The sequence below is a fragment of the Excalfactoria chinensis genome, chromosome 4 (assembly GCF_039878825.1).
Source record: "Excalfactoria chinensis isolate bCotChi1 chromosome 4, bCotChi1.hap2, whole genome shotgun sequence".
Classification (NCBI taxonomy): Eukaryota; Metazoa; Chordata; class Aves; order Galliformes; family Phasianidae; genus Excalfactoria; species Excalfactoria chinensis.
This window is the reverse complement of record NC_092828.1, coordinates 71,614,424-71,639,427: the sequence shown is the minus strand read 5'-3', so window position 1 is coordinate 71,639,427 and position 25,004 is coordinate 71,614,424. Positions and strand designations below refer to the sequence as shown.

Genomic DNA, 25,004 nt, shown 5'->3' with positions numbered 1-25,004 from the left:
AAGACTCAGATATAATACACCACATTGTAAGAGACATTTATTGAAACATGAGCTGCTTTATTTACTGGTCTTCTCAGTGATCTCCTTTGTTGTGCACACCTGTTATGATTTTTCGGAAGAGGTTCAGTTTAGAGTGCTTTAGTTGCAAGGTTGCACTCTGTGCTCTTGAACATATAATTCTCTTTTTATTGTCTGAATGTTCAACTTTTTTTCCCCCCACAATGAAGTAGTAGGTCAAGTCTTCATGTTTTATCTTCTGTACAACTGCTTAAAAGTATTCATGAAGCTTAGTATCTCTCTTATTTTGCAGTTTCACAACTGATCATCTGTTCAATCCCTTTCTCACCCCTGATGCAGTGAAAATTAGTGGTATGTGGGAACGAAAAGTTTGAGAGCATCTGGAGGAAATCTCATTTAAAATTTTGGAAGTGCCATTCCCTAATACTAGACTTATTTCTCTTTGGAGAGTGAGTGGAAAAAGTTCTGTTTCATGGTGGAGTCTCTTAGGTGAGCTCCATAGCCTCTCTTCATTTTTTTACGTTCTACATAAGTCTTTAAGCATGCGGTGCTACAACAATTCACTTCTTTCTTGCATCATTTGTGGTGTCCCACCTACTTAGTTTGCCCTTTGAGTCTTCTGACTTTGGCTTTAAAGTGGAAATACAAACTTCAATTGAAGTCTTCAAATCCCGAGAGAGGGGGGGAAAAAAAGTCTTTGACATCTCAGTGTATATTCTGTAGGGAATACATACATACTGACAATGGAGATCTGCCCACTTCGACAGTATACCAATCAACTCAACATTTACTCTCACTTTGTCTCTACCAACATTACTATTTTATGTCCTGTTCCATTCTGCTAACAGCAAATTATTCTGTAGTGAAACCAGCTTCACTTTATTTCTTTTCAGATGTTATTTCTTCTGTCTCATCTCTTCTTTGTTTGTGGCACCCTCAAGTCAGAGAAACTTAGCGATTTTTCAATGACAATGGTCTTCATTCTGCAGCCTCTACAACATAAGAGTGCTGATCTCTTTGACCTCATAGTTCTTGTAGGGCAGAATTTTCTGTCTTAGTCTTGCTAGAAAGGGAGAGGTGTTACAGCATCTTTTAAATGAAGAAGTGATGTGTCAGCAGGTTTAGTTTAATTCCCTGTTGGTTTGATAGCAGTGGAATGATCCACTCTTGCAATTGCCATCAGCAAATCCACGAAGCTGCTAATTAAGAGCAGATTTACAGGTGGGGTAATGTCTTTAATTAAACTAAACTAAGTATAGCTGGGGAAAAAAAAAAACCAGATAAGCTCTTGGGCACGTAAGTAGTTCTTCAGGTCTGAAACAGAAGCAGTAAACTTCAAAGCAAAATTCAAGTTGGAAGAAACAGCTCTATCTTAATTAGGGAATGACCTACAAAATACTTCTGAAAGTCTGGAAATTTGGATTCATAGCTTGGTAGATACCTAAAACTGTGGACTCACTGGAAATTCTGTTTTACTGGTCCATTACCTGCAAGTTTCACTCCCCTTCCCACTCCCACCTACTATTAAGGTCACATTTGTCCAAAAGGTATGAATTATACCTAGCTCTATCTTCAGGAAGGCAATGACCTCTTACCTCTCCTCCCTGATGAGTCTATTGACTCCCCAGGCAAACATTCCTCTTCTCCTGGATAGTTTAATACATACTTAATGAAATTCAGAGTAATTGATCTCAACGTCTTAATTACATTTCACTTTTTAATTTTCTCTTTTGTTTCAGATCTTAGTGACTACTTGCATGCCAGAAATCATCTGCTTTTTTCAATCCTGCTGGTCTAATAAAAATATTGTCTCAATCTATTAAACCTCCCCCCAAAAAAAGTTGGACTGTATTTTTAGGCCACTGACCTATAGTGACGTCCAAGGCTTACTCCGCTTCACCTCCCTGTAACACACATATATAATACTACATATAATACTACTTTTTATTTGTATTTTTTAGTATTATTTTGTGCTTCTTCTTCCTTTATTTGGTAGAGTGGTACTCAAACATAAACATTACTGTACATATTAAATGTTCCTGCACTTTAATGTCAACTAGTATTGGATGAAACAGCTGTGTAGCTTCTTTCTAAAACAGGAAGCAAAACACATTTCAAGGGTAAAATACGTTTTATGATATTACTGAATAAATCTGTATAGCTGTAAATAATGTACTATGAACTGAGGATTTCTTATTTGTGATACTCAACCTTTCTATCACAAAGTGAAGGAAAAAGGAATGCAATCGTGTTCATTATGATGAGAGGTCTGACAGCCTTGTGCATCTGCAAGTGGCATTACAATCTTGAAATACTCTATATGTGTGTTTATATAGAGAGGGCTTTTTTTGTTTGTTTGTTTTTTTTTGCAACACCTGTTCTGATATGAAGCTGATATTGAGGAGACTCTAGTATTACAGAAGCAATAGTAAGGGAAAACCCATCCCGACATGGTCTCCTGTGGAAAAGTATACTGATTTGAAATTATATGAGTTAAATTCAACTCCTTTTTCTAGTAGGAACAGGGTAGAATGCGTCTGTCATGTCATGAATGTGGAATTTTTCCAAATTAAAAGAACAAGACCACCTTATAAAAGCTGCGAAAAACATAAGACCTTTGATTTTAATGGGTTTTTTTATACCCAAAAATCTCAATTTAAAGATAAGTAAAACTGTTCTCTAAAACTGTTTACCATCAATAGCTGGAAAACAATACTTTGGATTCAGAGTGCAATTTCTTGACAGTGTTATTAACTAACTTGCAGAGAACAACTCCATTAATGTATTTGGAACGAGGCTGAGGCTCTAATACATTCACCCCAAGTGCAGGTGATTTCATTTTTCAATATTGGTCATATAAGTGATCCAATGCCTACACTTAGTGTGATGAAAATTTACTTTCAAATTGTGAGATATTATGTATCAGGCTACAATTTCTTCTTGTAAAAGAGCCTGATGTTTCCTCAGTTTAGTTGGCTCTGGCTCATGCCTCCTCTATCAAAATCATCGTCACAAAGTCAGTGAATCAACTGAACTTAGTGCTGTTTTGGGAAACAGGTGTGTGGAAACATCCTGTATCAGTCAGATGGAGGAGTAAGTCACACCTCAAGTATTCTTACAACTAAACTTTGACAACATAGTAAGAGCGAAAATGAATTAATAAATACTTGAGATCTCTATATATTTTTAAGTTCATATGGCCTTAGGCAGATTAGATATCAAAATAAGATTAAAAATAATTTGATACGACCTTCAATCTTTCAATTAAATTATGACCTGCGATATGCTACAAAATAGAAAAAAGTAGTGTGCGTATGTGCCTAGGTGTTTGTATTCACCTGTGAAGGAACATGCATATTGGTCAATATCAGAGCAAGCTTTTTGGGCAACCATTTTTGTAAATCATTTTGTAAAATGAGAAAATGTTTGGCAGCTACAATAATAATAATGATAATAAATTAAAAAGTTGAAATAAATAATGAATCTAAAAAAACAGGACTGAATGATCTTTTAAATCTCTGTCAGGACATACATAGTGTCCAGCAGTCCGCCTCACTCTCTTTTTCCCTCAAGCTCCCTGAAAAGTACTTTCTGACACAACACTCTTATCAAGGTAAAAAATTCTGTTAATAATGAATGTCTCATTACTTTCAAATACCTAGAGGAATATTTCTCTATAATTCTTTGTCAAAAGTAATAACTGTCCAGGAATCAGAAGCAGGGAAGAAAATAGCTTGTGGTACTGTGAATGTTTTGATGCTTGCTTGATTCTCTAATCATGATTCAGTGCCTAAGGTCTACCGTAAAAACACATTCTTTTCCTGATTCCTAAAAGGAGAAAATCAATTGGTTTAAGGTTTTTATGAAATTATTTGCTTATCCAAAACCTAAACACAATGATAATTTTGATGGAGGTACTTGGCTTGTGGGGATTTTCTTAAAGGTTGTGTCCTAGGATTATTACCTGGTACAGGAAATACAGACACAGAGTTCTTCATATACTACTACTAAGGTGTAGCTTATTTCTTTAAAAGAAATCATAAATAATTTCAATAATGTTACTTTAATGTATCAGTATTAAGCCAAGAGGTTTTCTGAAATAAGTATGCAACATCCCGTATTTACATTCATTACTTTTTTTGAAGGCATTAGGGTGTGAGGTGCTGCTGATTGGATGTTGAATGAGCTCTTTTTCTGATATATATATATATATATATATATATATTTTTTTTTTTTTCCTCCCTACTTGTGACCCATTTTTTTTGTCAAGCTAAGCTGTTCTTTGATTCATGTTTCTTGTCAGTGACCAGGGTAGATGTCTCGTGCGTATCCGAGGCTTAACCTTTTATTTCTCTAAAATAAAATTACCCAGTAACTTTTCTTAAGGCAATTCAACATGTTGTTGTTTATTTGCTCGCACTTCTGCATGTGCTTTGTATGCCACACTGTTTGTGAAAGTCAACCTACTGACTTCTGGAAAACTTTGGCTTTCAACTTGCATGTATCATCAAAATAGATATTAAAATGCTATAAGTTTCTCATGTAGCACTGAAACTGCCTTACAGGAGATTTGTGTGCAGAATGGGCTAGCAATAAGCTATAGTGTGTACAAAACAGGGACATTCTACTACAATCACCCTCCTGCTGGAGAGCCCATGGGAAGGCTTCCCAGCACTCTTGTAAGCACTTCTTCAGCTATCGTTATTTCTCCATGTGTATGCATAAGCATTTTGTTGACACTCTTTCTCTCAATACACTTTCATGTATCTACTGATTTCTGTGGGATAAAATGGCTCAGGGAATAGTGACTGAAGTATTATTATTTCCTTCTCAAGAAGCATCATGGTCTCCCTTTATATTGTCATGTATGTGTATGTGTTTATTTGTTAATAGAAAATATGTGGGAGGGTCTTGAGAATACTGAATAATATTCTTCTCTTCAGAGTTATCTAACTGATGAAGTACACTTTTTTTCCTGCTTTGAAAGAAAGAACAAGATTTACAGACTTCATCACTGCTTCTCCCAAAACTGAGCTGTTCAGTTATGCTCATTTCTGTATCTCTTTGCCCATTTGTCAGTATTTGACAGAGGTTTAGAAATAACAGTGTTAAATTCCAAAAGCAGGTTTCCATGTGGAGGGGAGAGACCCTCACTTATTAACCTGAAAGTTAATTAGTTTTATTTGTAATAGTTTCATTCTTAATAAGCATCAGAATCTTCATGTGGAGCTTTGAAAACTGGTCTTTGTAACTTCTGCTTCTCAAAAATCTGTTTTTAACTTGGATGAATTTTTTTTGAGACAGGGAAATGCTGTTAATAGTCAACAGATCAGATAGGCAGGAATGATGATGATGAGGCAGGACTAACAATGAGAAAGAAAAATAGGGGTTTTTGTCTATATCATCTGAGGAATGTACTGCTTCATGTAATTAAAATTGAGCCAGTTTTGAAATTGGCAGACTGGTTATGATATTGGCTTGCGTATCTCTTGTGTTAGTAGGCTAAGTAAATAACTGGAGAACAGAAATCATCAAGAGCCCGTGGAAATCTAACTCTGAAGTTCAGAGTTAGTATTTTGGGTATCATTTAATATTAATGGGAAATTTACTGCAGCAAATTTAATCAGAAGGTCAGACATAGCAGAGAGTTAAATAGGAAAAAACAATCCAGATTTAGTCCTGCTTATTCTGAATTATGAAAAAAATATATCATTTACATAGTACGTGGTCTAGAATGTTTGGAATTCCAACACAGCTCTGTCCTTTTTTGACTAACCACCTTCTTATGAAGAAGTTTGAAAAAGTTTTCACTAGTTATCACTGCCCAGTGGAACATCTAAAAAGATCAGTTTTCTTCTCTTGCAGCCTGCTGCCTCTAGCCAGAAGCCTCTCTTTGTGGGCAGAGTGAGTCTCGTTTCTTGTCAGTCATCACAACGTGAGTATCATTTTTTTTTGAGCCTGAAGGATTTCAGGAACATTGCTTTTGAAAGCTTTTAAGTATATCTCAGAGAACACCGTACAAACGCTGTCTGATTTCTTTCACTTATAAGGAAGAATTAAATTTCAGGGTTCTTTTTAATCCAATGAATACCATATTATTCCAAATCCTCTAATTAAATGTTTTGCAGCCCATGGAGTGTTTGATCCCATTCTGTCCTAGTTCTGGTAAATTGCATACTGAGAATAAGAGATGTACAATGCTTCTGGAAATATGAGACTGCATTAAATTTGTGTAGGCCAGATAAAATTGTCAAGCAATGTATAAAGTAGTGAAGAACTCAAAGCAAATTCTTCCCTTGAGATGAAGAAGAAATTGTGCTTATTCAAGTTACTTGGAAGCTTGTTGATAGATTTGTTTTGAATCTGAAGGTATAAGCAATTAATAGTGGATTTAGATTGATGCATAAGCCCATTATGTATTTCTTGCAGTTCTTATAAAACTTAGTCATTCTATGCTTTCTTACATAAATGTTGGACCAACTAAAACCCTTCTTGCACCTTCTGAATGATGAGAATAATTCAGGGAACAGTGATATTTTTTCACTGGGATTTGTATGACATTGGAACTCTTAACTATGCAAGAGATCACACAGCCATGTGACCTTGGCCGTTCTATATGTGTGGGAAGAGGTTTGAGGATTTATTCATATAAATAGTTTATATGGGGAGATATATATTTATAATGTTTTAGTCCAGCTTTTCCTTTCCTTTCAACATGTTCATTATTGCAAGAGACTTTTCTACCTGATGTTTGTTGTTACAGTGACACTATCGTAGATAGAGACAAAAAAATCAACAATATATATTGTGTTAATAGTCTGTAACTTATGTGCCTACGTCTAGGTTCTGTGTACTTAAAACGTTCTTAATTAGTTGTTTTGTTTGTTTGTTTATGAGACCAGCACTTCAGTGAAGTTTTTAGTGTAATTTCGTAGTTCCCTGTTAGAATGGACTTCATGACTTGATTGCTTTGAACACTGTCACAAAAATAGACTGGTAACTCAGAGCCAGGAGGAAGATTTCTCATCTCAAATGTTGCTTCGGTAAGGACATTCCTTAGTCTGAAATCGTAATTTTACTGTCTTATTTTTAGGGAATATTAAGATTATATTTTATTCCATAAAAAGTATTTGTTGCATTATTACATTATCGGGGCATGTGAACAGTTTTAGAATGTGAAAAAGTGCATTATTCTCAGTGGGAGCCAAATATATACTTCAGCAAAGGTGTATGTCTGGCCATTCAGATGTTCTGCAAGATATATATTATCTGCATTGCTCCTTTGGCAGAGTGAAAAATGTTTAATATAAGTTTTTCAAGGCATGGAAACAGTTTGGAATTCATCTTCCTGTGAATATATGTTTGAAGGGAGCATTTAATAAAAGTGAAAATCTAGATTTCTTCTGAAAGCCTTTCTACATTTTCTTACCAGTGAAAATGAAACTTTAAAGTTATAACCCATCTTTCACAATTGGCCATCAGTAACCAGGCAATCTGGGGAAAAAGAGATATCCAAAGTCTCTTTTCAAGGATTCTTTTCAAGGGACCATTGAACTTGTGTTTGGGGTATGCCATATTTTCCTTGATACCATCTTTTGCAGGCAGACAAGTTTTTCATTCTCAGCACTTAGGAACAGCAAAGGTGATACTGTGGGTGCTACGGAAATCGGGCAGCTCGCTAAAATTGGTCTTTGATAATCATTTCGTTGTATGCTTGAATATTTCATTTTGTTCTGATTTAAGATGACTTTAGCTATGTAATATTAATAATTTGGGGGTTGTTTTTAATGATTCCTATAGTTAAATGGAATTCCTAAGAGATGGAAAACTTTGTACTTGATTACAGATAAATGCATTAGCTATTCACAATAAAATGTCAATCCAACATTTTTTATGCATTAAACTCATACATTTTACAGTGCTCAACTTACAGAAAATGTCATTGCTAAAATACTGTTATTTTTAGAATATGTGCAGATACTTGGCTAATGGAAATCGAATTGTCTCTTTACTGCTTGAAATTGTAACATCTAAGCTTAACCTTCTACAGTGAATAGAAGATTAAATTTTTGGTCTTTATTTACATTAATCTACTTTATTTCTCATACTATATGCACTTATATATTTTCCACACCTTGCAAATACAGGCTCCCATATTTCCAAGTGGTTCTGGCCCTATGACTGATTATAAAGATGAAGCATAACTAAAAGATATAGACAAGGTCCTATCTTTTTCAGAGATCTCATCTTTAATTATAAAATGCTCTGCCATCTCATTCATATTTTCAGAAGCATTGACCAATATCACAACTGTGAACTACAAAAGCTCTGATTCAGTCTTTTGAGAGGTATCTGAGGAATTAATTTGTTTCTATCCCCATAAGCCTGTTCTATATTTGCAAATTTTGAGTATTGAGTATACCATCAAATTGTGTTTGAAAATTTAATGAATTATATTTAATGCAGTGACTTTGAAATCAACAAGAGCTATGTCACTGTATTCCCTGGGTCTAGAATTGCATATAATGTGCTAGAAGCTTGTTCTTGAAGAAAACAGTAAGAGAAAACACATACTTTGAGCTTCTGTGAGTTTGCTTCACAGGGTAGTACTTAGTGGGTGTTTTCCTTGTTTCTGAACTTTCATAAATCAGGAAATACAAAATCATTTTGTCTATTACTGTCGCACCAGACTGTGAGGAGATTATGCCTTTCCCAAGTTTCTCACATCATGCTGTACTCACAGTTTCTCAGAACTCTGCATGTTGGTTTTTACAGAAGGTACCTGAAATGTCATTATCACTTCGCATCTGCCTATAACTCTATCAGGAAACCTGAGTCCTGCGGTTGTCACAGGTGTCTACCAGAGATAGCATTGATAGAAATTATAGTGTAGGCAGGACTTGAGCCTGAGAGCATTTGAAAGGAGTGCTGATGGAATCACAAGACATTTCACTAAGCAGAAAATCCTGCACCTTATTTCTGACACTGTTTAAATGCTCACTGTCATGACTGTTAGAAACATCTTGCTAGTGTGGCTGTGTAGTGAGGCTGGGTGCAGCAATCCGCTTCTGGTCTTTCATCAAGTCTGAACATGTTGCATAGTAACAAGTTTTTGATTTGCAGATATGAAAATAATTTCTACAATTATTAATTTGCTCAAGAAATCAGAGAGGTCTTAAATATACATGTTTTTTTTTTTTTCCATATATCTCAACAAAGGGGTGATGGTGAATAAAAGTGTAATTGGTCACAAGGCACGAGAGGCCTCTTTTAGATATGTGAAGTAAAAGTGAGATTCAGACAATGTTAATTCAACTAAAGTTTAGAAGGCAATCTAGACTTAGTACCTGTCCATTTATTATGATATGCATTTATTAACAGAGGAGCAGATTAGCTCTTGGGATTTCTATCCCAAGGAAAAGTAGATGCTTTGATGTGTGTTTCCTATTCCCATTCCTATCAGTATGGGAATTCAAAATAACAAAAACTCAGCAGTAAATGCAGCAACTTTTATTTGAAAAATAAAAATGAAACAACCAAATCTGCATTGAAATGTTCCACTTAAATGTCTTTCTGACAGTGGTTTAATGTTTTATCATTCTAAATTGCATAGAAATTGTGCATTTCCATGCCAGGAGCTTATAGGCTGGTTCTGCACATTTCCTCTCATGATGACCTCTGCTTCAGATAAGGTTGTGAAACTTCTTTGGTGCTACAGGTGGCGCTGTCTGCTGAAACCTTAAGAATAAGTCTATTAACATCACACAAAAATGATGGTTAAGCACCCAGGGAAAGCAACTGACTCTTCTCCTGATAGATTATGAAATTAGGGGGTGGCATTGTGAACTTGTAACCTCAATAGACCTTTTGAGGTGTAGCTCTTGGAGTTCTGGAGGTCTTTCACCTGAGAATGCAATGGCCACTGCTTCTACTGCATTTAAATTAGCCTTACTTCTGTAATCCAAAGAAAATAAAGTTTTATTGGAATTAGTGGTAAAGGGTATCATGTATTGAGACAGGATTTTAACCATTTTGTTTAAAGAAAATTAGCTGAAATTGCCTGGGACCTTCAGTTTTACATTCAGTTGTGCAACTGACAGTTGCTGGTAATTAATCCGAGGGTGGTTTTCTAGATCAAATATTATGTGCAAAGCTATTTTATGTAGAGGAGGTTGAAACAGGTCAAATTGTTTCACTTAGTCTTGTTTTCATCGTGCATTTCTGCGACTAGTGCGTATTGACAGACTTAATTGCAATTGCTTCAAAAGCTAGAGGCTACTTATTTTGCCAAAGACTTTTCATATAAACATGACATTAATAATGTGTATTTTAATTAAGTTGCAGATAGCTTTTTAGCAGGCTATTTGCTGAAACCTGACAAGAAGAAAACAATAATAGTTGAGCTGATGGAAACAGAATTTGTGAAAAGAATGAAGTGTTTACCACTGTGTTTTATTTAACGCAAATAATAATACACGAAGAACATTTCAGGCTTTGATAATAGCAGTGTGTCAATGAAACATGTGGATTAAGTCTTCCAAAAAGAGAATGTACAGCCTTCGTTCTCAGTTCCTTTGGGCTGCTGAAGATAATGAGTGACAGATTTCAGAGCCTTCCTGGAGAGGATTTCTTATGTCTAAGTGGCTCTTTAGACTGTCTTAGGACAGTCACTAGTCATGTTTTATCTTCCTATGAAGCACTGAGCAATTGAAGTAATCTTGATGTAATAAATAATTCCTTTCATTTCCTAATTACACCCAGCTTCTGATTACTCATAGTGAATAAGCTTAATGTTAGTACCAGCTCAGTGCTGCCCTATCTACCACAAAAGGATGGCTCTGCTGGTTTATTTTCTCTGTAGTAAAGCACAGGATGTTTGCAATGCTGTAGATCATTCTGCTCTCTTTGTGGCAGACTGCATTTCTGGGTTTTGGCCTTCCAAGTGAATTCTAAGTTGATTATCTGTGTTGGAAATGTTTTAAGGAGACATATGGACCTTTCTGGTCTAAAAATCTATTGTAAGATTGCCAGTTTGCAGTTCATCTACCCAGGGACAGGTGGTAGTTATAGTACACAATGTGAAAGCTTAATGAATGGTTCCAGAACTAATCACTTTTCACTTTAGATATAGAGGGGAAAAAAACATTACCTAAACACCTTTGTTACTTTGTGGTATCCTTCAGGCTCTGGATTGGTGTCCTGCCAGGGTCTGAAGCTCCTGCACTTAAGTGCTTCTCCTTCAAATAATGACCTACTCATTTTGATCAGGTTGCTTGATCTTAGTCACTCTTTGTTGAAAAAGGTGACACAAAATAAGTACCTTCTGCACTTAGAAATCATTGCAGTAAATCTATAAAGCTTTTTTATTTTTTAAACCTTGTTTTTAGGATTTGGACATTACAAAATATGTAATGTTGTAAAAGTCCACCCATAGCCTTTCTTATTTGATGTGCTTGCAAAAGTGCTGTATGGTGGTGTGTTTCTGGTTGTTGTTGTTTTTTCCGTCCTTATGGATATATGGCAGATAAAGATACACATTTGGGGGGTGGGGAGTGAGTGGTGTTTTCTTCTTGATGATGTGAAAAGCTGTTAAGAAAGAACGATTGGATTTGGATGTCTGTTTTTTAACACAACAATCTGTTAAAGAGAGATTTAAGTAATAAAGAATAAGTTTTCAATTAAATACATGCAGAGATTTGTTCATTTGTTCATCAAGCTTCTCCTCTCTTTCTGTAGCAGTTATATCTAGTTATAGGTGTTACAAAAGTTTAAACACAAAAAAGGCCAAAGACATAAATTAATGTGCTTTTTTTTTTTCCCCCTCTCTGGTGGAGTAATTAACATAATGAATCAATAACGGCTATATTTTTACACTGTAATCTGGTGAAATCAATAATGCTTTATGGTAGAATAACAGATCTTCTCAGTAGCTTTGGTGTGGAAGGTCTAACTAATAAAATACAGGAGATAAACTTCTAATTTTTATTTTATTTTTTATTTTTTTAAATATAAAGAGTAATTTGTTTCCATCAGAAGATAATATTATCTATCCTTCAAGGCTGAGTGGATATAATTGCCCATCATGTAAATCTCTTGACAAATAGTGCCCTTAGGCAGCATGACACTAATAATTGTTCAATTACAGACTTTTAAGTTTTGAAATGGCCAGAGTCATTATTGTACACCTCGTTAATAGAAATAAAGGAATAGTTTCAATACAGGAAAAATATTATTCTTGAGAAAATGAGTTCGTCTTTACAATTAAGGTCTTTTTTAATTACCTGTAATGTTTTTAATGACCATGATTGAATCCCTTTAATAATAATTGCTCTGTTTACTAAAAAAGAGTTATATGTTAGGATATTCAAATATATAATAATATGTTAACACCATATTTTCCTTTTCAAATACTGTGCTTGTTCTACCTATATAGTTTCACTGTATTTTAAATGTTTCAAGGAGGTCAAATTTATTCTGTAAGCCAATATAAGCATCAGATAACTAAGGATTACATTACTGACTTCTGGACTTAGTTTTAATGTTCTCAGTTCTGAAATTTAAAGACTGTGAAGTTTGGCTGAAATTGATGATTCAATAATTCCTTCAGGTTAGGACAGTTCTTGGATGATGAATTATTAAAGATGAAATGGAAAATAACAGCTATTCCTTACAATATTATTTCTCTGTTTTCCTTCCACTTATAAGTGGTGAGGAGGGAGCTTAGAAGAGCTCTCTTTCTCTGACAAAGTCTACTTGCAGAAGCCAAGAGGCTTTTTGCTATCCTAACTGCCCAACACAGACATATATATTTCACACCTTGCCTGTGCCAGGCAAGGATCAGTATTCTTCATCTTATCTCACTGTATTATTATTAATTATAAGGTATTATTTTGTTTAGATTATGTTAAAAATATATTATCAAATGAAAAAATTGTCCTACCCCTGGATATTGTAGTCTGATTATTTTATTTGTGAGTTATCACTGCTGGTCCTACATGGAAAAACACAAAAGGTAAACAGTATTTCAGTAACATGTATTTCAGCAACATGTAAACCCAAGGCAAAATAACAGGTTTTCATTGGAATTTATTAGAGTGATTGTGTGGGGGTTGTTTTTTGTTTGTTTTTGCATTCTTGCTACTTATCTAGGTCAGTCTGAGAGAGGATCAAAGAATTTTCTTAAAACTCTTTGTTATCAATGTTATTAACAACAAAGTATGATTTCTGAATGATCTGATGTGGGCAGCTGGATGCAGGATCAATTGAATTTTTCTTACTATTCAGACTAAATTGTCATAGTCATGATTGAGTTTTTGTATTGCATTTTTGTATACTTCTGTGATTAACATTTTTGAGGGGTTTCATCTTGCTTCAGCTTTTTGGTTGGGGAAATTCTAGAAGCTTTAGAGAACTTTATAGTGAGCCTCCCTAATTCTTATGAATCAGAGTGGGATCATTAGAGTACGGAGAATTACATTCTTTAGTCTAGGTCAGTACCCATGTTGTATCTTACAATAACATGCAAAAGAAAGGATGTTGGTTACTCTTGCATATACTTAAGTTTTGTTTAAATAGTCTCAATTTCATTCTGTTTTTACCTCTATCACATAAGATTTGATATAAGGTTTGATTTCTGAATCATACTGCATGGAGCTAAGGCTAGGACTGGATCTTTGTATGTCCTTTTCAGCTAAGGGTAGTCAGTGATATTTAATCAAGTATTGGTGGCAATAGCTATCATAGTGGTTATGCAGCTTTTGAAGAATATCTTCTTTCTAGCCTCTGAATGCATTAGAAATAAAATAAGAATACTGGGTGAAAGCTAGTGAGGACATGTTTATATTCCTGGTCTAGATGGCTTTCAAAAGAGAACTACCACAGAACAACCTGGCTACCAATAGTAACACAGGACCTTATTCCTGCTTTTGAAAACAAGTGCTTATATAGCAGGCTAAGGGTTAAGAATGGGTCTGCTCATGGAAGGAAATACTGCATTGGGAACTGTGCATTGCATTAGTGTTGCTTAAAAAGATTTGAGATCTACTTTAAAACAAGATGATATTTCTGTGTAATTTACAAACCTTTTCAAAATCAATAGAGCCATCCCAACTTTATCTAACTTTCAAATTCTTGCATTTTTGACATATTTTCAAAATTATTTCCCAACTCTTTTGTAATAATTCGCATTGATTGCATGCACTTGATCAGTCAAAGCAATAAAATGCAGACTTCAGTGCTGCTACAGTCAGCACATAGAGTAGTTATAGCTCATCTGGTCTTTTTGCTGTTAAGACACATTTTGCCTCTGAAATAAGAATTTTCAGAACTGTCTTGAACTTTTAGAACTCCCTAGAATTTGCAATAGGCTGAGGAGCTCTGGAAGCACAAAATTAGCTGAGATGCTAGAAACAGTGTTAGATAGACACGTGTTTATTTCACAACATCTTGCAGAAGCTTTAGTGCAAATGTGCTTGCCTGTTCAGCTTTTGAAAGTAGCACTTGACTCTGGTTTTCTCATACGTGAGAAGTAGTTTTCTCTCTCTTGTGCGCACAATATGAACCTAAAGCATAACCTCTCAAGCCCAACTGATATTTACAGTAACTTTCATTTAAATTCTTGATTATGAATATGACTACATTTCAGAGGTTTCTGTTACTCTTCCTAGTGTTTTTTTTTTGTTTTGTTTTTTTGTTTTCTTTCCCATATAGAGCAAGATGAAAGTCAGAAACTGTGAGTATGCATAGGGCACAGCTGTCCTCTGGCACAGCCCACCTGTTGACATCCTTTCTGCTTTGCAGATCCTAGCAGGAGTTGTACTGATAGCCATGTTTTATGGTTTTGTAATTTGGTTGGTGTTGCTATTCCACATCAGAACATCATGTGGGATAATGGGAGTTAAGGAGAGAAGATTTTTCTTTTCTTTTTTTTCTTCTTTGCATGTATGGGTATGGGGGGAGGGGGCGGCACTGGAGGGAAGGTCGGGAAGGGGATGGGGTTTTTCGCCCGGTTCCCTGTGAGGAGACAGCATAGTAGGAACTTCCTGCTTTCCACAGCCCGCCAGTGAGATTGGGACTTGGTTTTCTCCTTGTTGAAACTCTCTTGTTGTTGTTTAGTGTTACTGGGATCATTAAACTGCCGTTTGTACTCAGATCATTCTTTTTTTTTCATTTTTTCCCTCCTAAACCCCTTTGCAGTCTCCCTCCCCTTCCCCTCTCTCGGAGAGCACGTGGCCGGGCCGTGCCACGTCACACTATGCTGTTAGAGAGGGGAGGTATTTTATGCCTTCTCTCCCCAGGTTTGTTCCCGCTGTCACGGAGTGAGCTCTAGAGAGAACTCCGTGACATTAGCTGACTTTTTGATCCTTTCCTTGATAAGATCTGCACTGAACAGAAACTGATTAAGCTGAATGCTTTGTCTTTGATGTATATTTTGTTATGAGAAACATGTACATTGGTGCACATCTGCTGGACCTGAGAATACCTGTTACCACTACAAAATACATGTTGTCCTTTCATGCCACTTGATCCTCTTTGTCAGTCACTTATGCCCTGAGGATGTTTTTGTGCATAGCAGTGCAGGAACTGAATTTGTGGTGGCTTCCATTAGACAACAATTCTTACATTACAGGAATAAGTGGGCCATGTGAGTTTCGTAGGGGAAAAGGAGGTGTAAGAACAGAGTTTTAAATGGTACATTCTGACATAATGAATATACCGGACTAATTATGCAGTTATGTTTTTAAAACTGGGAAACTGTTGAAATTGTGAAGAAGAAAGGATTGAAAAGTTTGCCGCTTTCTGTATTATCAGTGCAGATTAAAAAGAACAAAAGAAGGTAAATACAGCTGCTCAGTAAACTGCTGGCTTGAAGAACCAGTGGGAAACATTAGTACAGCTGGTTGAAGAGTTGTGAGAATATTAAAAGGAACAAAGCATACTTACACAACCTGAAATATGTATGAATGGCATTGGAAAGTAGTATCATATGGCATTGAACTGTTCCTTTAGCTAAATTTTGCAGTCTACCAATGTGCCTGTAAATAGCGCAGTTTTGTGCCTGCTGCAACTGGAACTCTATTGGTTCACCAGATTGTCTCTAAATGCTGCTATTACTTCCATTTGAAGCAAGTTATATAACATACACTGACAATGGTCAGAATTTAAAATCATATGGTCCATAGTTGTCATGTTTATGTCTTGTGCTAATTACCAACTTTTAAATTCACTTAGAAGTCTGATAGAATTCTGCTGCTCACTGAAAGCAAGTTTGTAGGACACCCGAACTTAGTGGTTGAAATCAAAAGCATGCTTGTTATTGAAACAAGAGCACTGCTGGATCATCACATTTGAGTTCTGTGTTAGAACTGTTACTCATGCCACCAGACCTTGGAGAGGTGCAAAAGAGCAAAGGCTGCCTGACCATTGATATCTTGAACGTGATGGGAGCTTAAAGAAGTGCAGGCTTTCAGAGTGCTTCATAGGTAGAAGAGCTGGTAGTGCTGGCTGGAGTAATTGTACTAGAATGTAGTATTTTGTGGTTGTACTAGAATGACATTCCCTTTCCTATTTATTTTGTCTTTGTTAATGATGCAGTGTGTATGTATAGTTGCATATATACATGCCACCCCTAAGGAGCTCTGGTAGTCACGGTTGGGCTGACATCAAGCAGTATCATGTTCAGGCAAGAAGCGATTTACTTGCAATCCTTAAAGCTGGATAATCTCCAAAGCCTCCTGCATTAAGGTCTGAATTCGTTGTCTCTTTGCGCTGTTTCAGAAGTAACAGAAGGGCAAGTCCCTAAATTACAAAATTTAGGTCTTGAATAATGGTGAAGCTGAGAAATGGTCCAGAGTAAATACAGATTTATAATGCAGGGGAGAAGTGGTGTATTCAATTTCTGCTATTACCCTATGTGCTACTTTAAAAAAACTTTAGGAGTAGACTGAATGGTATAAATATGTCATATCTACATGTGTGTTACTTACTGTCCTTCCTGCAATTCAGTCTCTGAGTCAGAGAATTTAGTTTAAAAAACATGAAAAACCTTTTGTTTGAACAGGTATTGGTACTTCATTCTCAAACGTTTTGCTCGTTGAAAAGTCTCAGCACTTCCTTCTCTCTGGTACATTGTTTTTATAGAGCTAGTAATATTGTCCTTGAAGATTCCCTTTAACTCCTTCACAATACGAGCTGTCTTTCAGATGGAATTATGTGCAAGTAAAGGAAGCAAAGTTGGATGTTAGATTATAACGGTGTGTCGCATACACTATTGGGGTTCACATAAAGCTGTGTTCTGCATGGCAGATTTCAACACACAGGATGTATTTCTAATGTCAGAATGCAAGTATGAAGGTAGATAAAGAATTAGGTTTTAAAATAGTGGACTCTGAGTACTTAAGCATACAGAATTACTATGGGTTTAACTGGAGAGAGAATTAAATGTGTTCTCAGAGAAGTCACTTGTTAGCTCCATTCCTGATCTGCACGAATGGCCTAAGTAGTGGAATTCAAACATGAAGCAGCAAATGTGCTGATTATTCCAAACTTCAGGGAGTAATGAATGCAAACTTTGCCAAGGATGAGATGCAAAAGAACTGTGAATTACTTATTAATTAGGCAGGCTTATGGGTTTTCAGAATAGTATGGTTAGTTAATGAGAAGTAATATACTGTGCAAAAATAAGAAACAGGTACTTCAGGAACAGCCCAAGCAAGCTGGAAGGGATTTGCAGGACAGGAGACAACTTTTTCCTAGTTATGCACATCTGATGACTTGCTGTGAGTTTTCTCTTGTTTTTAAACCATGTATTTATTTTAAACATGTGATATATTTCAGTTTTCTAGCAAATTTTGAGCAACATTTTCAAATAATTTAGACCTCTAATCTTCAATTTCTGAAACCCTCTTACATCCCTGAAAGTTTTTCTGCATATCACATTGTTGCATAGCACAGGGATATCCCAGATGAACAGTGATCTTTTTAGCCTAATTCATGCTGCTTAAAGATGCTTTGCTGCCATAGTTGTGCTTTATACTTGCCACAGCCCTGCATTTAGAGCTAGTGTGGCTACTTGCCCAGACCTGCCATGTGCTGCTGAGGTCTACTTGAAAAGAAGGTAGAATTTAAACTGAATTCCAAAGGTATTTTTGAGTATTTCACCTTTGAAAGAGTTGGCCAAAAAGTAATGACTTGGCAGCCAATTTTTAAGAAAAAAATGCAGGAAATAATAGTTGATGTAGTCAACTTAGATATTTTATAGGAATCATACAATCTTAGAATGGCTTGAGTTGGAAGGGGCCTCAAGGATGATTGAGTTCCAACCCCACTGCTGCAGACAGGGACAATAACCTCTGGATCTGGTACTAGGCCATGTTGTCTAGTGCCCCATCCAACCTGGTTTTGAACATCTTCAGGGATGGAGCATTCACAGTCTTTCTGAGCAGCCTTTTCCAGCCTCTCACTCTGTGAAGAACTTCCTCCTGATGTCCAATCTAAACCTTCCCTCCTTCAGCTTGAAACCATTCCCCCTCTGTCCTATTACTGCCTACGCTTGTGAAAAGTTGATTCCCAAATCATTTAGCTTTCATTTGTCTGTCAGATGTCTGTTGTAATGGTTTTAAACATGTATTTCTTGAAAATCTTGACATTTTCAGATTGTGAATAAAAGCTGATTCTTTTGACCCCAACATCCATATTTGTTAATTTTGAAAAAGTACTTATTTTCATTCTTAAGATTGTAAACACAAAAAATTATAGTGAACAGGAACAGTGTGGCACTCTGGCACTTTCTTGCATGCAAGCAACCTGTGTGTTATACAAAAGATGAGAGCTGGGAACAGTATTTGCATAATTGAGTGTAAAATTTGACCTGCTCTTTTACTTTCAGTACTTTGGTCCAGCAGGAAGGAAACCCTGTTGTGGAGCTGACCTCCTCATCTCATTTAGCAAAAGAAAGGACTGTCTTTATCCACAGTAGTCATGTGGATCTGTTGGGTGGATGTACCTAGTAGAAGACATGAATCCTGCATGTTTTTCTTTTTGGTGATGTCTGTTCAGATGGTGCCTGTCAAAGCTAGAGATGTTTCCTTGGCAGAAAGGTAATATGTTCAGACAGGTAGTAAAGAAGGTTGGAATGAAAGATTTAAAGATACAGGGAGAATTTTTAATGTTGCATCTGGTTTTCATCCCTAAGAATACATAGTTGTGTTTTGTTCTGTGTTTATTTTGTCTGAATGAATGAGGATGGTCATAGGCTTGCTGATACGTTTTGGGGTTTTTTTTTCATATTCATGGGATGATAGATATCAATCAAAAATAGTTTTCTTGTTGAGACTTCAAACTTTTGGTATATTTTCAATTTAACTTCATAAATGAACTTTTAGAAATAAATTGAGTAATATTTTATTTGGTATGATTTCAAACATCTGATGAAGATATCTTTAAAAAATGAAAATCCTTTTAGAAACCATTGGGCCGGAGCTTTGGTTGGCATAACTGTTCAGTGAACACAGTGAGGTATACATGTGCTAGATTGTCAGCTGGTGGGTTTTTAAAGATATTTTAATTCCATGCTTCATTTTTTTTTTCCCATATAATTGGTATTAAAGATGTATTTAATATGATTACCAGCTGTGAAGATACTTCTACAAATCTAAATGCAGGTTCTATAGCATGGCATGAATTTGTGGTAGCTGCATCTATGAACAGCAGTAGTTAATAGCATATGTATGGTTGTGCTGGAATCCATTACCCTTTGTGTTGAACAGCACTTGTGTGAGGAGCAGGAATGTGAGGTAGGGCGTACGGCTAACCATTGCAAGGCAAGGGCAAGGGACACTGACTCTGTGGTCACTGTGTCACTGACAAACTAGAAACCACAGGCTGAGGCTTTCTCCAACTAATTAGTACTAGGAAGGAGCATCAGACGAATCCCTATCATCTGCTTTAGAGGGAAGATAGCAGTTGAATTTAAACAGCTTTCCTGACTGCTTTAAACTAGAACAATTGTCCTGGAATATGTGCTTTCTTCTGCATGGATTCGTTGTTACTCCAACAGGCGGACAGTAATGATAATAACTAAAAGTTCTTAAACTGCCTCAAAAAATGATAAGAATTGTCCATGTGTAAGTTGAAGTAATTTGCAGTTGTTTCATTGTCTACTATTTATGACTATTTGGGCTTGCATCAGCTAAGAATCAATATACACATTTTTTATTTTTGTTTTTTAATTAAATCTTAGCATCTTCTAATGAGGAAAAAAAACAGTGAAGGAAAAATGTGGTGTTGATGAAGAAGGTTGATATAAAGTGTATGTTAGTTTATGAAGTCAAAGCATGGAAAGAGAAGAAAGCTAGGAATTCATGCTCTCCTCTCCCTGTGCGCTCCACCCCAAATGCACTGCACAAGAAAACATGGGAATAAATGAGTGAAACTGTATGCAACATATAAGGCTGACTGCAGTCAGCCTATTTCCTTCCTCTTTGCTATGTGCTGCTTGTGGAAAATTCAGTTTCTTTGCTGAAGGCTAGCAGTCCTTTATTTCTTTTTTGTTTTCAGCTTGCCTTCTTGATGTTAGCACCTCTTTTATGCATTTGATGTACTTCTGAAGTGTTTGTATCTATACAGTGTACTATTATTTATGATTCATTTTTGTGTAACTTGATGGGAAACCCAGACTTTAAGATGGTAAAAAATAATTAATGATGAGTATTCTTACTCCTGCCTGAATCACTTTCATTCAGATGTATATAGAAATAGCTGGCTGAAGACCAGGTAGCTGAAATATTCTTGTGAAGCCAAATAGGTATATACTAACAGGTGAGTCAGGAAGCAGTTGCTTTGCATATGCTATTTGGCAGAACTGAATGACTACTGGTTCCGTGCTCTGAAAAATGAATTTACAGAGGTTAAAGATGTTAAGCGTTGAACTGAGGTGCAAAGAGCACGTTGATTTTTTGAAATACCTTTTGCATCACTGTTTTAAAAATACAGGGAAGGAAAATGTGTCTACTGGCTAAATGTCTACTATTTACTGACTGCAGTTCCAAAAATCATTCAGTTAAATAGCTCGTGATCAGGTTGGAACTCAGAAAAGACACATGGAGAACACCAGTTAATATAATGTTAAATGTTTTCTCAGTAAAAAAAAAAAGCAGATGCGACTTTATATTCTCTGAGCCGAATGAAACAAATGCAAACAATGCAGCTTCATATACTTACCACTCATTTGGTTTTTGATGAGTAAGTTTAAAAGGGATTTCATTGTCAGAAACGCTTTCCAAACTAGCTTTCTCAAATGTATATTTTTATTCTTTAATATCTTCCAATTACATGCTTGATTATCTGATAATACATTTAGGAACCTTATTCTCTTGGTTAGCAATCCGCTCCCATTACATGGATATTAATAGCAGCACAAAGCCATCTGCATCAATATAGGAGCTTCATCTTGAAAGCATCTTAAGTAACTTAAGCTTTAACATGGGGTGACTCCACAAATGTCTTATCAGAACATTTGAACTTCAAATTCCCTCATTACCTCAGCTACAAACACTTCAAGTTAGAAAATTAATGCTCTACGCTATCAATTACTTTAATTATTCCATTAAAAATACATGCAATCACTTTATTAAAAGTTGGACTGTTCCCAACTTTATATACGCTTATGTCTGTTATAGAAATTCAAGTGCACATAAGTGCACAAACACCACAAAATAAAAATTAATTCTCAACCCTATAGAAGCAGCAGTATGGGGAACTGCCTTAAGAATTCAGACTTTTGTTTCTGAATTTGACTAATTGCTCTTGATCATGAGAACTGGTAGGATAAATTGTTTGTAATTAGTTCAAGGAATGCTTAATGGTAAGATAGGGGCTGGTATTGAGAAAGCAGAGTTTGAGCAGGTTTATTCCTGAATTTCAGAAGATTTACAAGTATAGTGAATTGAGATCCTCAGCCTCCGCTTCCCAAATCACCTTTAATTCTAGATATAGCCATAGGTCTAGTGGATATATGTCTGCTTAAAGCTGAGCATAAACCATATGTTCTGTCTTGCACCAGCATTCATACTAGTTTGGATTGCGTTTCAGGATCCAGCAATAAATGTTTGCCCTCCATAGTAAATTCAAACCTATTTGAAACTCTAACAGAAACATTTTTCAGACTTTTTAAACAGTAACTTTTTAAAGTGTTGCTGTACTGTTCACGGTAGTCTTGCAGCCTTGCAAGAACAACTAATACATCAAGATCTGCTGTACCTTTCTGGAGCCCTAGATCAAAGCTTAGTCCTAAGAAAACCCTGTAACATCCTTTGAATAGGATGAACAGGTAATTAGGACAGAAATAGGATGAAGTCCAGCGAGAATGCCAATGGAAACCTGATGGAAATTCATGGCTAGTTAAGAACTCCAAAGTTAACTAAAGCTTAGGATTCTTGTTTGGATTTTCTGCATTAGTGCTCACAGTGTATGTAAATTGGTATTACAGTTCTTGACATTAGAGACAAGTAGACCCTTGTCACTTGGTATTGTGGGGAAAGGCTGCTCAGGATTTAGGATGGTAAAAGAGAAAGAACTAGGATAACAATGAAAGACCATGGAGTTAAAATCAGAACTGCTACCAAAATTCACTAGTGTTTCCTAACTAGCTCAGCTGACCAGAAGGGATCTCTGGGCTTAGGGCTTTGATTTACAGGGAAAAAGTTTTATCACTGCATCCTGCAAGGTCCACCTGCCTGGAGTGATGCCTTGTGGCTGAAATCCACTGCCTTGCTTCAAATGTAGAGTAAGGATTTGAGAGTTAGGGGCTGGGGTTTGGGCCAAAGAGCCAGATGTTATGGGGCTTAGCTCAAGTCCTGCGTAAGCCCCAGGTATATTTCATGATTTTGTCGAGGATTGCTGAGCCTGCCCAGAAAGTACTGTAGACTGAGGGAAGAGCGAGTGCTGTTAGCCTAGGACTTATCTTTAGTATTGGATGCCTTGAGTTCATTTGGATACTGCACTAGTGCCAAGGCCACGGGATATTGTGAGTCCTGAATTGATTGTAAAGAAACAAAGTTTTTCTCTGGGATTCTGGAAGTTTATCTGGGATGAAATGTGAGCGGGAAGGAAGGAGCTTGTCAGTAGTTTCAGGGGAGGCTAGTGTTACAGTAAGAGTAAATCTCAGGCTTACTTGGTAGATCAGAAGGGCTTACTGGTTTTCTGTGTGGCAGAGTATTTTTAATAGTAAAGGGTTATGGTAAATTCAGAGTTAACTGTGGTTTTTTGGGCTTGCCTGAGGGGGAGGGATTTTGTATGGTTAGGGCCAAAGCTGAAAGCTTAATACTGATCTTACAGGTCTTATGTAGTTGAGAGGAAAGGTAAATGGATTGGTTTTAGATCTACTAGAAGCTCCTGGTTTCGTTTAGAATGAAGCCAGTTCTAGCATTAGAGTTTGAAGCTCCAGAGACAGGACAAATAAATATATAGAGTATTATGTGTCTGCAAGATCCAGCAGATTTGCATGAAGATTAGTGCTAAGAGGCAGAGATTATGTAACAATGTAGATAGAAAAGGCCATTGCCTTGTCTGACATAAAAGACACCAAGACTTAGGTCTATATCTGTACATCAAGTTAAAGGTGTGAACTGCCTCACCTTCAATCCAGGCTTCCTACTGTAATACTGTAATAGTCATAAAATTTATCAACCAGAGACAGAGATAGGCAGTATGGTGACTTCTACAAAGGAACGAAACGAAAAACATAAACACAAATCCCAGTGAGATCTACATTGCTATCCGCTGATTCTGCTGTAATCCTTAAAATTAAATAGAAAACTAGTAAAGTTAAAAAAATATAGATGTGAGAATAGAGGAAAGATGAATTCTATGGATTATTGGGTAAAGTGGCAGGGTCCTTACAGCTCCCAATGGAAAGTCACGATAAACTCAATTTACCCTTCATCTCTGTTTCATACCCTTTTTCATCTAGTAGTGTTCTTGATACACCCTTTAGGCCCATTTGACACAAACTGAGGTAGTTGCACTCTTTCACAGACTAGTACTCCTTGACCATCTGTGACAGTGTTGCTGGCTGAAATATTCATGTCGAAGTGGAAACAAAACAAAGCAGGATATAGTCACAGGGGTTCAATCAAGTTTTATCGTGTAATTTGAAACACGTAAAAAGGTATTTTCTTCTAAACAAGCCTCTAAACAATTTCTTCAATACTGCTTTACGCATCAAATTGAGGTGTTTTAAGCAGTGTGTCTTTTTTTTCCCTTTCTTTATTTATATACTTTTTTTTTTTTTTTTTTTTTTTTTTTTTTTTTTTTTCTGTGTAGAGAGAGATGAGATCCTGATGTAACTAAGCCATGAGATGCTTTCACACCCATACAGTGCTCTAGACTTTGTATATAGATACTCAGCCACACAGATGACTGCCAAATATTTTGCCAGGAAATGCTATGCCATAGTCATCATACTAAAGAGGAATTTTAGAGATAGCCAACACTTGTAAGTCATAGAATCATAGAATTACTCATGTTGGAAAACACCTTAAGGATCATCAAGTCCAAATGCAGCCTAACCATAGTATCCTAAAATGATGGAAGCTTGTGAGGATTCCTTGCGTTACTACAAAGTAGGGAGCTTTAAAATACGTATTGCTAAAATCAGGGCTAGTAATTTTAATTAATGCTTAAGGCTGTGTGTAAACACAATTTTTTCTACATGCCTTCAGCTAGCTTTTGTATTCCAGTTCAGGCCTATTCATTTGAAATTTACTTAACTGTTATGAATATAATTAAATTAAGAATTAATCTACAACCCAGCCAGCATACGGTGATAATACCTGCGCTGTATGTTTTACTAATTATAGAAATACTTCCAAATTTATGATTAAATATAGTAAAATCAACCATAATTATAATGTTTGTCATGATTTGCACTGGTAAATATTTTGTAATTACTGGCAAAATATGTTATAATAAAGAAAATATTGGTGGCT

The 25,004-nt window shown here is 36.1% G+C and overlaps 1 protein-coding gene across 1 annotated transcript in view; it reads left to right on the top strand.

Annotated features, from left to right (window-relative positions):
• The window catches only part of TENM1 (teneurin transmembrane protein 1), an 813,967-nt gene that overhangs the window by 56,277 nt on the left and 732,686 nt on the right, over window positions 1-25,004 (top strand). The window contains exon 2 of the mRNA XM_072336858.1: window positions 5,884-5,953. The gene's annotated coding sequence lies outside the window, so the exon portion shown is untranslated. The remainder of the gene's footprint in view (window positions 1-5,883; window positions 5,954-25,004) is intronic.